This window comes from Nelumbo lutea, chromosome 6, assembly GCF_056320005.1.
Source record: "Nelumbo lutea isolate HS-2025 chromosome 6, American lotus-T2T, whole genome shotgun sequence".
In the NCBI taxonomy this organism is placed as follows: Eukaryota; Viridiplantae; Streptophyta; class Magnoliopsida; order Proteales; family Nelumbonaceae; genus Nelumbo; species Nelumbo lutea.
In genome coordinates this window covers 54,363,211-54,377,255 of record NC_142689.1, presented here as the reverse complement: position 1 = coordinate 54,377,255, position 14,045 = coordinate 54,363,211, and positions in this window count along the sequence as shown.

Sequence of the window (14,045 nt, the reverse complement as noted above, 5' to 3'; positions counted from 1 at the left end):
GAACCGATTTGAGATCCTAGTAATAGACTCCAAGCAGGCCCCTTCTGTCCGTAGCCATCACCAGTAGACCGGGCTACCCTCGATGCAAACCGTTCTAGATAGTGCGGAGGTGAGTAGCACGAACGCCAAGCCCATCAGGAAGCAGAGGCGCCGACACTGAGCTCGCCGATCTATCACCCGCAATTTTCTCGAGCTCATGGGCAAAGATGAGGTAGGCTCGGCCGAAGCCAAAGCTTCCCTCCTCTCAGTTTCGTTCCCCCTGTCCCCCGAACTCCTAGCGGTACTGATGCCCAAGGATTTCAAGCACCCCCCTCTTGACAAGTATGATGGGTCATTCGACCCGAGTGATCATGTAGATGCCTTTCAGTCACAGATGCATCTAGTGCGAGCCAGTGAGTCGTGCATGTGTGTGGCCTTCTCCACTACGTTCAGGGGAGCAGCCTGCACATGGTACCGGAACTTGGCGCCCGGGTCAATAAGAAGTTGGGCGCAATTCGCACAAGCCTTCACGTCCCACTTTGTCACCAGCAAGCGGTGCCTGTGAACTAAAGAAAGCATCTTCAACGTAGCACAAAGGGAGGGAGAGTCCATCAGAAGCTATATCAAGCGGTTCAACGACGTTTGTATGCAGATACCGTGCCTGGATCCCGCCGTATGCCTTGTAGCAGCCAAGAAGGGCATGAAGCACAAGGAGTTCAAGTGGCACATGGTCGTCAACCAACCCGCGACCATAACCGAGTTTCTGAAACTTGCGGATAAGTTCATAGCCACTGAAGAGGAGATCAACAAGAAGGGTGATGGTGCACCCAAAAAGAGAAAGAGAGAAGAACCTTCCAGCCAAAACGACACCCGAAGAAAAAAGAAAACAGCTTGGGGTGCAAAGCCGGGTCAGCTGTTCCGAGCTCCTGCTCCGGACCGAGCTGATTACACTCCACTGAACGCAAAGTGAGCCAAAAATCTTATGGCGATCAAGGATGCCCTGTACGTGATGTGGCCACCCCATCTGAGGGGGAATCCCAATGATAGAAATAAGAATCTATATTGCAGCTTTCACAAAGACCACGGTTACAGTATCGAGGGTTGTAAAAACCTCCGCAATGAGATAGAGGAGCTCATCCATCATGGATATTTGAGAAACTTTGTACAAAATAATAATAATAATAATAATAAATAATAGTAATAGAACAGGTCGGCAAGGGGAGCACGGAAAAGACGCTCCCGAGTCCAGCAGCAGGCCAGCTGAACAATCACAGAGGCAGCCTCCAGAGGTGAGGCCAGTTCGGGGGACCATCCACATGATAGTGGGAGGTTCAATTGTTGTGGGTTGCACTTCAGCGGTAGCTCAGACGTTGGTTTGTAAGGTCCCCCGAGAGGAGCAGAACCCCCCAAAGTGGCCAAGAACCGAAGAGCCGATTTTCTTCACAGAAGATGATGCGCGAGGGGTCCATTACCCCCATGATGATGCGTTCATGATAAAGCTGAGAATCAATGACTTCGAGGTCAAGCGCATACTCGTCGACTCAGGAAGCTCGGCCGACATACTTTTCAAAGCTGCGTCTGACCAGTTCTAGTTGCAGAGAAGCGACCTGAAGCCCGCAGACACTCCTTTGGTAGGCTTTAGCGGAGAAGAAGTCCGGCCCCTTGGGCGAATATGAAGCTCATGAGCCAACCATGGTCACCTACTTTGCTAAAGTTAGAGAGGCCCTGCTCAACTTCTAGTCACACTGCATCAGACGGATCCCTAGGTCGGAGAACGCCGAGGCCGATGCCCTATCCAAGTTAGCCAGCACTAGCGACATCACCATGAGAACGGTGTACATAGAGGACCTACCTCGACCTAGCATTCTCGGGGGGGCAGAGGAGGTCGCTCCCGTCGTTCGAGCAGAGCCAAGCTGGATTGATCCACTCATGAGCTTCTTCTTACATGGGACCCTCTCTGCAGATCGCAATGCAGCCAGAAGGGTGCAACGCCAGGCAGCTAAATACGTTATGATAGAGGAGTGGCTATACAGAAGATCCTACACGCTCCCCTACCTGCGTTGCTTGTGACTTACCGAAGTCGAGCTCGTACTCCACGACACTCATGAGGGTCTGTGCGGTGGACACTTGGGGGGTAGGGCCCTTCCCCAGTTCGAGGACATCAAATTTCAAGACTGGTGCCGAGACATGGGGATCCAACAGAACATTACTTCAGTCGTGCACCCTCAAGCAAACCATCAGGCAGAAGTCACGAACAGAGCCATCATCCGCGGACTAAAGGCATGGCTGGATCAAGCTAAAGGATTGTGGGTAAATGAACTACCAAGTGTCCTATGGGCCTACCAAACCACGGAGAAGACCGCCATGGAGAAACACCCTTCAATCTCACCTACGGCACCGAAGTAGTGATTCCCTCAGAGATCAAAGTACATACGTTGCGCCTAGAAGCATATAGCGATCAAACAAATAGAGATGAGCTACGTACCAACCTCGACCTACTCGACAAAGTAAGGGACCTTGCGTACATTAGGATCGTAGCCTACCAACAGAGAGTAGCTCGGTACTATAATGCTAGGGTCAAGAGGTGAAACCTCCGTGTTGGCGACTTGGCCCTTCGTAAAGTTATGGTGCCTGAGCCCAATGCTAGCAAGCTCGGGTCCAATTGGGAAGGTCCTTACCAAGTGAAACGAGTGCTTGGGGAAGGAACGCATGAGCTCAAGACCCTCGAAGGGAAACAAGTACCTCGAGCATGTAATATTGTAAACCTGAGGCAATATTATCTGTAAAAATCAAGCGGACTATGGGTCCCTCCCAAAGCCTAAGGGCTAGAAGACCGAGCTAACATGACCTCGGCACAAGAAGACCCCAGCTGCCACTTCGGCCTGGGAGAAATCTAGGAGCGAACTACGGATCCCTCCCAAAGACTAAGGGCCAGAACACCGGGCTAATATGACCTTAACACAAGAGGACCCAACCACGTCTATGGCATGCGCAAACTCTGCGAGTGGGCCACGAGCCACTCCTTCAGCCCAAGGGCCAAAACACAAAGCTAACAAAGACCTCGGCGTGAAGAAAGACACTTTAGTGGCAAAGGCAAGGTATGAAATATCAAAATCTTAAGCAGCTCGGGTTTAAACCCTATGAAGCATAGCTCGTCCCAACACATTGGTCGAACTGGGGAATAGCCAACCTTGGACATACATTGTAATCACTCCACGGTATACCACAGGGCCTTAAATGTGACAAATCGGGATAACACCTACCAAAGAGTCCTACTTCAAGTATGTAACTTTAACAGCTCAAATGATGAGATTGCTTTAGTAAAAATAAAGGGAGTTCATCATACTCAGAAGAAGGAAGAAACTTTAATTGTCAAAAATAAATAAATAAATAATAACATGTGCAATAACCAAGCTAAACATCTTGAGAAAGGTTTGATCGTCATAGAGCACAACCGCCCATCTGAGAACTTGTGAAAGACCGGGTTTACGGCACCCAGAAGCCACAAAAGCCTAGAGAAATGCCACCTCAAGAATCTGCCTCCTCATCCTCTGGAGAATCAGTCTCCTCTTCATCTGTTTGGTCCGCTGTCTCAGGAGATAGACCCTTCATAGTAATCTCGTCGAGGTTGAGCCTAGAGAACTTCTTCCAAACCAGCCACCAGTAGAGCTTAAACCCTGAGTGGTACGAACCCAGATCCGGTCGAGCTCGACCTGGAGCTTCTGGTTGGCAACACGCTGGTTGAGGGCATCGACGCGATGGATGCGCATCTTGAGAGCCATGGCATGGATGGCAGAATTTACCTATCGGCGAAAAAGAAAGATCAGAAGACAATAGAAAAGGGCAAAACAAGAGAGGAAGAGGGAAGAAGGTCACTTACCACCATGTAGTGAGTAGAGGCGAATGCAGAGAGATCCATGGGCTCCATGTTTCCCCATTGAGCGATTTCATCATTGGTGATTTCCTTCCGACTCCTCCGGCGAGCTACCAGATAATCATTTACCCCTTCCCAATTTCCCACTGGGAATCGGGGGTAAGGATGGGGCTGAAGGGGGTTAAAGGGTACCTCCCCCGGCAGAGGGAGCTCGCTTCCCCTAAGATTAGTCCCACTAGTCCCCTTAGGAGGGGGCATCGAAACCTCGGGCGAAGGAGAGGGCAGGACCGACTCGGCAGACCTGAACTCAGTGCTTACCAAAGGCGGGGTTCGGTCGGGGTGCGTCCTCTTCACCTGGCATCTCTAGCTACCCGAGAGAAGGTGGCGTGAATCGGAACTAGACATGATGACTGTCACAAGACCCCAAGGCATTAGTCCAACAATAAACAAAATGCATGTGTACACAATAGTCATAAGGCACTACGCGACCTAAAAGACTGACCTACCCGGGCTCAAGCCTGCTTGCAAGAGTTTCTCCTCGGCTAAGTAGTCCAAGCAATAGAAGCCTACTGATGCCCAGGACAGCATCGTTTTCTGAGTCTCAGGGTCCAGCTCGACCCCAGGGTCCTGGATAGCGCCCCTCCAAGCAGTGGGAAAGGGCCACCCCTCGGGGTTACGGACCACAAAGTAATCCCACTTCTAGGCGGGAATCTTATTCGGCAGCTCGTATAAGAGCTTATAGCCACAATGGGGGGAGAGGTAATAAAAGGGCCTCTCCAGAGGAGCCCCAGGAGCAGCATTTTTTATGCAAAGGATACAGGCAAAAATATCAAGGTCCAAAGGAAGGTAGTACTCGTGACACAATGATATAGTCCCAACCATGTTCTGAACACCGTTGGGATGAAGCTGGTCAATAGTGACGTTGAAATGATTCAGCACCTCCACTATGAAGGGGTGCAGGGGGAGATGCAAGCCAGCCTCGAGTTGTTTTTGAAAGATCACTATATCATTGGGACCATGCTCCCAGGTGAAGATGCTAGTAGGGAGGCTGTAAACTAGGTCCCCAGGGAGGTGAAAGTAGCAGATCAGAGACCTGAGTCTCTCCGCTGTCATTAAGGAAGGGCCAAAGGTATCAGGCTCCCTCCCCCTAGAAGTAGATGCCGTGTCACTAGAGGCTTCTCGGACCTTTAAAATATGCTCACAGGCTCGTCCCGAGCTCGAGGGAGCATCATCATGTTAGACAATTTTGTATGCCCTTAGCTTCAATCAAATTGATGTACTTTATGAGTTTATTGTAAATGAATAAAAGTGCATATTTGATTCATGTTCCCTTGGTATGTTTCTGTGTAATACCCTTAAACTGGACACTTAATGAGACTCGTGTTAGTTTAGAATGTTCACAGCCAGTGGGTTGGTCTGGGGAGACCTATCCTGACAAAGCTGACACTGTGGTGCCACCAAGTCAGTTGGGGTGGCTTGTCTCAGCTACCGGGGTGAGACCCTAGGCACAAACAGTGTGGGATTAATTGAATCTTTGAACTGGACCAGATTTCCAGTATTGCCCTAGACCTTGGAGATTGATGGGCAAAACTAGAAAGTTACACCTGACCCCTAGACTCGATTATGATACTGCACTAGGTGTCGGATTGGGCTATCTTTGATATATCAATCAGTGAGATCCTTAGCGGGGTTCAAAACCTGGGTATGTTGGGACAGTCTGAGAATTCATCTGAGTGGGTGATCATAGTGACAGGATCAGCCCCTTTGTCGGACAAAGGTAATGATCAGGGATGCACTCTCATTGATGGAAACCAAGACTGCCGGCAGCCGATTTCAATCGTTGAGATTTGTTTTGCAAAATATATTTTATATGAGATATAAAAGGTATATATATATTATGGTTTTGAAATGTGTGCAAAAGGTTTTAATTCCCGGGATCCATACTTGAGAGAGTGCAACACTGTTCCTTGCAGCCGAGGGAGAGGTCCTCTCTTGTCGGCCAGTGTATGAGCATTATGGGCTGAGAGGTTAAGTGTAAGGACATTGAGGATAATACCTGATGGGCTAATCTTGCATCTGCCCACAATCCCTGGGTGTTACAAGGTGGCTTGGCCCAGGGACCACTTAGGGTAAGTGTTGGGCCCATAGAGCCCACCTGATGGGTTTCAGGGGGTGCACTGTCCATAATAGTGTATTCGGCCAGGCCTTGTAACAAAGGCTGGGCTGAACCCATGTGGCTGATGTGTAGATCACTGTTTGGGTCCCACGCCATACAAGGAAGCCCAACTGGGCAGCAGTTTGGAAGGTTTAATGAATACATAACCCTAAATGGGCCTTAAGCCCATTTTGAACTGGGCTAATTTGATTAGTCTTTAAGGGGCAAATTCTGAGATAAGATCAGCTGATAGGATTGGGCCCACACCCTATCCACTCAGAGAGTCCAAGATCTAAATGAGATTTAGATTTGGAAACTTCCTAATTAGATTAGGAACTGGTTGATCTAATCTGTAGATAAGATAAGGTTTATCCCTTATCTTAAAGGGACTTCTAATCCAGATATGATTTGGGTTAGCAACTCCTAATGGGATTAGGAGCTGATCCCTTTAAGTCTATAAAAGGAAGAGGGGGCGGCAGCCTTTAGACACACAATCACCAGCAACAGTCTTGTCTTCAGAGCTGAGATCACAGAGGAGAGAATTCTGCACCCTGCAAATTCTCTCTAGCCGCCTCCTTCCTGCAGCCGCCGCCTATAGCAGTTCGATCTCCATTGTTTGGGAGAAATCAAGATTAGATCTTGATTCCAATCTTTTGGGGAAAAGATTGGTAGGAGTTGTATTCACTAGCCGCCCAGGTGATTCTTGGGAAGAATCAAGTTCTTAGGAAGGACACTGTTGATTCTGCTCCACCCTGCACTGCGCCATCTTCAGTGGGAGCAGATTTTGGTTTCTACCTTGGGCGTGAACACCTCCGTTGAGAGATATTATTTCTCTGTATCAGGTATTATCTCTCTTTCCTCCTTTTGGTTCAGATCTGGTTCAGTTTATGGTTCAAGAATGATCCTTGAAAATATGATTTTCTAAATAGGGAATTCGATTCCCAGTTGAAGGGAAAGAAAAATTTTTGAAATTCGCCCCCCTTTATTCCGCAATTTTGGGCGTCCATATGATGGTTTCCTATCCCTTCACATCATCCTGGCTATCGCCCTTGTGATAGGTATGGCGTGGATACCCAGACATGGCTGACAGCGATTGGGACTCACTAGAGTAAGACGGAATGGAGCAGACTGAGGAACTGTTAGACAATTTTGTATGCCCTTAGCTTCAATCAAGATGATGTACTTTATGAGTTTATAAAAGTGCATATTTGATTCATGTTCCTTTGGTATGTTTCTGTGTAATACCCTTAAACTGGACACTTAATGAGACTCGTGTGAATTTAGAATGTTCACAGCCAATGGGTTGGTCTGGGGAGACCTATCCTCCTGACAAGGCTAACATTGTGGTGCCACCAAGTCCGTTGGGGTGGCCTGTCTCAGCTACCAGGGTGAGACCCTAGGCACATACAGTGTAGGATTGATTGAATCTTTGAACTGGACCAGATTTCCAGTATTGCCCTGGACCTTGGAGATTGATGGGCAAAACTGGAAAGTTACACCCGACCCCTAGACTCGATTATGATACTGCACTAGGTGTCGGATTGGGCTGTCTTTGATATACCAATCAATGAGATCCTTAGCGGGGTCAAAACCTGGGTATGTTGGGACAGTCTGAGAATTCATCTGAGTGGGTGATCATAGTGACAGGATCAACCCCTTTGTTGGACAAAGGTAATGATCGGGGATGCACACTCACTAATGGAAACCAAGACTGTCGGCAGCCGATTTCAATCATTGAGATTTGTTTTGCAAAATATATTTTATATGAGATATAAAAGTATATATATATATTATGGTTTCTAAATGATTTGCAAAAAGTTTTAATTCCCAGGATCCATATAAGTAGAGAGTGCAACACTGTTCCTTACAGTCGAGGGAGAGGTCCTCTCTTGTCGAGCAGTGTATGATTATTATGGGCTGAGAGGTTAAGTGTAAGACCATTGAGGATAATACCTGATGGGCTAATCTTGCATCTACCCACAGTCCCTGGGTGTTACAAGGTGGCTTGGCGCAGGGACCACTTAGGGTAAGTGTTGGGCCCATTGAGACCATAAGATGGTTTTCAGAGGGTGCACTGTCTGTAACAGTGTATTCGGCCAGGCCTTGTAACAAAGGCTGGGCCGAACCCATGTGGTTGATGTGTAGATCAATGTTTAGGTCCCACACCATACAAAGAAGCCCAACTGGGCAGCAATTTGGAAGGCTATGTGAATACATAACCTTAAATGGGCCTTAAGCCCATTTCGAATTGGGCTAATTTTATTAGTCACTTAAAGGGGAAAATTCTGAGATGGATCAGCTGATAGGATTGGGCACAGACCCTATCCACTTAGAGAGTCCAAGATCTAAATAAGATTTAGATCTAGAAGCCTCCTAATTAGATTAGGAGATGGCTGATCTAATCTGCAGATAAGATAAGGGTTATCCCTTATCACTTAAAGGGACTTCTAATCCAGATATTATTTGGGTTAGCAACTCCTAATGGGATTAGGAGCTGATCCCTTTGAGATTATAAAAGGATGAGGGGGCGGAAGCCTTTAGATATGCAAGCTACACAATCTTGTCTTCAGAGCTGAGATTACAAGAATGGAGAATTCTACACCCTATAAATACTCTCTTGCCGCCTCCTTCCTATAGCCGCCGCCTATAGCAGTTCGATCTCCAGTTCTTGGGTGAAATCAAGATTTGATCTGGATACCAATCTTTTGGAGAAAAGATTGGTGGGAGTTGTATTCACAAGCCGTCCAGCTGATTTTTGCGAAGAGTCAATTTCTTTCGGAAGAACACTACTGATTCTGCTCCACCCTGCACTGCGCCATCTTCAGTGGGAGTAGATTTTGAATCCTTCCTTGGGCGTGAACACCTCCATTGGGAGATACTGCTTCTCTGTATCAAGTATTATCCCTTCCTACTCCTTTTGGTTCAGATCTGGTTCAGTTTATGGTTCAAGAATATTCATTGAAAATATGATTTTCTAATTAGGGAATTCAATTGCCAGTTGAAGGGAGAGAAAAATTTTTTGAAATTCGCCCCCTTATTCCACAATCTTTGGGCGCCCATGTGATGGATATCCTATCCCTTCAGGAACTCGAGTAGGCTAGGTGAAGAGCGCGACCTCAGAATCCAAAAGATGACATGGAGGAAGATAGGGCCCGAGGGGGGCCTCCTATTTATAGCCCCCATCCTTTCAAACTAACGGCCTGGATCAAAGCAGATCCAATGGTCCATTGACGGGTTTGTCGAAGCCCTCAAAATTAGTACTAGTCCCATAATAAGATATTTACAGTAAAAGTGGTGCTAGGTCGAATCCCACAGGGAGCAGATCAGTAATCTCTTAGCCGAATGGATACTATAATTGAGTGGGAAAATTTTTCAGCATTCTTGCAATTCAAGCATTTAACCTTAGATTTATTAGGATAGCCATAATAAACCTTGTGTTTTCCTAATTCTGTTGACCAAACCCACCATTCGATCAACACTTATCACCACTCAACTGGGTACGATAGCGTTCCATGTTAAACAATGATAGCATTAAGATTTGTGAAAACAATTAAACTAAAATAACAATAATTGAGATTGCTGCAATTATTGAATTTTGTTCCATCGAATCCTTTAGGTTGAACCATGATAAAACATTGTTCAAAGGCTATCACGAACAATTGACCCAAAAAGATATCAACCTAATTGCTACTTGTACCATTATTCGTGACAATTACGGATCAATGAAATCATGGATAGCAATAGGAAAATCAACATTAATTCAGTTTGTCAAACTAATTAACATCAACATCCAATAAAAATATGCACAAGAATCAATGAATAATTGAATTAGAAATCAAGAAAATAAAGTAACTACAGAACCTCACAATGACACAATCGGACCTCCCCCCTTGAACCAGAAAAAGAAGCTTAGCTACTCATGATCTGCGCAATCTCCATGCCTTTCTTCTCCATAGCCGAACTGCTTCCTTGATCTTCTTGGCCTCTTGATGATCTCTTGGATCTTGGAATGAGTGATGCTAGAGCTGGTTCACCCCCTCTTTATATAGCCAAAGGAGAGGGCTATTTTCCAACTCCTTCTATGAAATCATCTTATCTTTAGGGAGTCTTGATCCTATCCTATCTCTTATCTAATCCCCAACCTTCTTATCCTTATAGGATTACATTCAAAGTTTATATCTAATAAGACTCTCTCCCTCTTGGAATATTACATTCGAATTATGACTCTAGACTCTTGCATCCGAGTTGGGCTTCTCTGCTACTTGGGTTGCTTTCAGGTTCTTCTGCGAGTTGGGCTTCAGCTGTTAAATGGGCCTGGCTGCGAACTTGCTCTGACTTCGGGCCTGGTTTCGTACTCGATGCGGACCAAATCAGTCAAAACCCAAAACACAAAAGTTGTGGTCTTTTCTTTCTTCTTTCTAATTCTTTTTGAATTTCCCAATTCGGAGTCTGGAATTGTGAGTTAGGCCTAGATCACTGACTGTCGCCGAAACTGTGCAAAATCACCCGAATTTGCTTGTTTCCTTCTAATTGCTTTCTTTATTGCCCTGAATCGAAATACAAGAGTAATGAGTGCATTTAAGTGCTAAGGTAGTATAAAAAGATAAAAATCATGGGACAAAAATAGGGTTCTTTTCAGTCTTATCAAATCCCCCCACACTTAAACTTTGCCCGTCCTCGGGCAAGGCAAAAATGTCAAGTAACACAAGAGAGACTAACTATTGTTTGTCAATCTTTATTTTTCTCTACATGAGGCCTGGTTTATTCCATGCTTTAATTCAAACTTGGTAACCTTCCCTTTTTATATCTCTTTCTCCCCTTCTTCTTGTCCAAGAGTGATTGCAAATTACCATTCCCCATGGGCCCAGGTTAAATCGATAGTCTAGGAGACAAGCTTCCCGGCTGAAATATCCTTGGCTGAATGGGTACTCATTGCTTTAACAAACCAATTCAGGCAGATGCAATTACTTTTCTTTGAATCAAAACAAGGTGTGTTTATTGCCATAAGCTTGCTATGTATCACATCTCCACCACTTAGTATGAATTCCTAAGATCTGAAGGTGAGAATGGGGTTGGGGATCTAGGGTGAGTGCCTTTTATGCTCCATCTCACCCTTGCCTTCATTTCAAGATGTGAGTGCATTTTATGCTCCATCTCACACTTGTTTTTGTTTCTAGATGTGAGTGCATTTTATGCTCCATCTCACATTTGTCACAATTTTATTTTTAATTTTTTTTCTTTTTTTTTTTTGCACAAGAATCAATGGGATTTCACTGCCTGATCCATGAATTCATTGATCGTGGTCTCTATATGCCTAACACAGCAGGTTCTAGAATAATCAACCCATGTTTGACAGATAATTATGTGAAAATCAATCAAACCCTTATGCATCTTGCCTATTGATCGATTAAAATCATGAGGTACCATATGCAGCCAAGAAAGATTCAGTTAGTCATGCTTGCATCCTATCTTATCTATTCAGCCTAAGCACATGATTCCTTATAAGTTGAAATCATTCAAGGATAAGTTTCCGGGAGCAGAAATTTTAAGAAGGTAAGGTATCCCAAATTTCCATCAGATTTTCTAATTCCCCCACACTTAAGTTATACAATGTCCCCAATGTATGTGATTATGCATAAAGTAGAAGGATTTGGGGGTACTTCCCTGATTGTCTTGTTGGGTTCCTGCTAAATACAAAAATCAAAACCAAACAAAATAACAAATTAACTAAACATAATGGGTTGCTTCCCAGAAGCACAATTGTTTAACGTCGTTATGCTCGACGTCCTCCTTTGCTACTTTAACTCTCGTGGTTGCAGCTTTCGGTGTGCTCCCCTTCCATCCATCATGGGCGGGTTCAAATCTAGAATAGGGGCCTTGGTATCCAATTGTACACTCGATTCTAACTCCTCATTCATATCTTTTTCAAAAATTTCCTACACAGTTGGATCAAAAGTGTCAACTGAATAGATCGAATGGTCTTCAATTAGGTACGTCATAGCTTCAAAAGTATTAAATTTAACAGTCTCTCCATCACATTCAACGAAGAGGGTTCCCTCATCCACATCTATTTTGGTCTTGGCTGTTTTCATGAATGGCCTGCCTAATAGAAGTGGGGCTGAACTTTCGATCGTGTCCTCCTCCATCTTCAAAATGTAAAAATCAGCTAGGAAAATTAAATCGTTAACCTGCACCATTACATTCTCAACAATCCCTTCTGGGTAGGCATTAGAACGATCAGCTAATTGGATAACAACTTTATTTTCCCTTAAAGGACCTAATCTCAAAGCATAGTAAATCGAGTATGGCATGACATTGATAGATGCACCTAAGTCTAGCATGGCATGCTCAATTTTGCTTATTGCTAATCACACAAGGTAGGGTGAACATACCTGGATCAGCATGTTTTTCTGGTAAAGTCCTCTTGATCATGGATGAAATGTTCTCTCCAATCCTACCTTAATGGGGATTTTGTTTGAGTGTTGTACCTCCTCTTCTTCTTGTCTTTTTTCCGCCTTCCTTGGTGAGGTGGGTTCTAGCTGCAATTCCTTCCCGCTTCTCAGCACCACTGCACTTACATTTTCCTTGGGGTTGACTACCGTTTGTGATGGTAGTTTCCTAGAGCTCTGCGCCTCCAACTTACTAATGGAAGTGGCAAGTTGGCTGATTTGGTTCCCCAAATTCTGAATGCTGGCTCTTGTTTCCTGTTGAAATTGCTGAGTATTAGTATCTAGAGCCTTAACTATATCTTCTAATGATGTACCTGAATTTGGGTGTTGGCCTTGCACTGTGATGGGTGTTGAAAACTGGGGCTGTCAACTGAAAAAATGGGGCTGATATTGCTGCTGTCCTCCTGGGTTCCCGTGGCTTAGATTTGGATGATCTCTCCACCCCGGATTGTAATAATTGGAGTAGGGATCATACTTTCGTTGGGGCTGCCCCGGGAATGACATTTACTTGCTGCATCGATCCATCTTGTAATGAACACATGTCCGTAGGATGACCATGGATCGAACAGATACCACACACCCTAGCAATTTGTAATTGTCCTACAGCTAGTTGCCTAACCAAAGCAGTTAAGTTAGAAATCTGATTTTCTAAATTTACATGGCTTACCTCATTTGCATGCCTAATGGGACCATCTGTCCTTGCACTGAACTGCTGTGAATTTTCGGCCATGTTGGAAATTAATTCCCTAGCCGCTTCGGGTGTCTTGTTCACTAAAGCTCCTCCACTAGCTGCATCGACCATACTTCTAACCATGGGCTGAAGCCCTTCATAGAAGTATTGGATCAAAATCTGTTTGGGTATTTCGTGGTGTGGACTGAAGGGATAGGAAATCCATCACATGGACGCCCAAAGATTGCGGAATAAGCGAGCGAATTTTAAAAATTTTTCTCTCCCTTCAACTGGGAATCGAATTCCCTATTTAGAAAATCATATTTTCAAAGATCATTCTTGAACCATAACATGAACCAGATCTAAACCAAAAGGAGTAGGGAGAGATAATACCTGATATAGAGAAGTAGTATCTCCCAATGGAGGTGTTCACACCCAAGGAAGAATCCAAAATCTGCTCCCACTAAAGATGGCGCAGTGCAGGGTGGAGCAGAATCAGTAGTGTTCTTCCAAAAGAACTTGATCCTTCTTAAGAATCACCTAGACGGCTTGTGAATACAACTCCCACCAATCTTTTTTCCAAAAGATTGGAATCAAGATCCAATCTTGATTTCTCCCAAGCGGCAAAAGAGTATTTGCAGGGTGCAGAATTCTCTCTTCTGTGATTTCAGCTCTGAAGACAAGACTATCTATTGCTTGTTTGTGGTTGTGTCTAAAGGCTGCCACCCCCTCTTCCTTTTATAGACTTAAAGGGATCAGCTCCTAATCCCATTAGGAGTTGCTAACCCAAATCATATCTGGATTAGAAGTCCCTCTAAGATGAGGGATAACCCTTATCTTATCTGCAGATTAGATCAGCCATCTCCTAATCTAATTAGGAAGTTTCCATATCTAAATCTCATTTAGATCTAGGACTCT